This window comes from Phalacrocorax aristotelis, chromosome 4 (genome assembly GCF_949628215.1).
Source record: "Phalacrocorax aristotelis chromosome 4, bGulAri2.1, whole genome shotgun sequence".
Lineage (NCBI taxonomy): Eukaryota > Metazoa > Chordata > Aves > Suliformes > Phalacrocoracidae > Phalacrocorax > Phalacrocorax aristotelis.
In genome coordinates this window covers 77915179-77915630 of record NC_134279.1, presented here as the reverse complement: position 1 = coordinate 77915630, position 452 = coordinate 77915179, and positions in this window count along the sequence as shown.

Below are 452 nucleotides of genomic sequence, written 5' to 3'. Positions count from 1 at the left end.
AGTAAACATACAGACAGCTAGGAAAAGAGCTGCAATTACCTGGTGAAAACAGCTGAGTTTTCGAATTAGCTACGGATCTATAACATGCACTGTTCAAAAGGGAAAACAGGACCACTTTGTACTAAAAACATTCTAACATGTAAGTTGAATTTGCACCCTGTTGCCATTTAATAACTGTGCCATTTTTGTACTCCAAGCAGTTGCATTAGAGGCACTATCAACACTAACTGGTGTTCACACCAATGCCAAAATACCAGCAGCATAACAGTGAAAGAGGTGCGACGCTTACACTTCAGGGTGGTTTTCTAGGGTTTTGTTATTACTGGGTTTTTTTTTGTTTGTTTTTTTTTTTTTTTAAAATACTTCATATGCAATTTCATATAAATCCAAGGCATTAAGCAATTCCACTGAAAAGAGAAGATTGAAAGCAATTTCAGCAAGACTAGGAAACC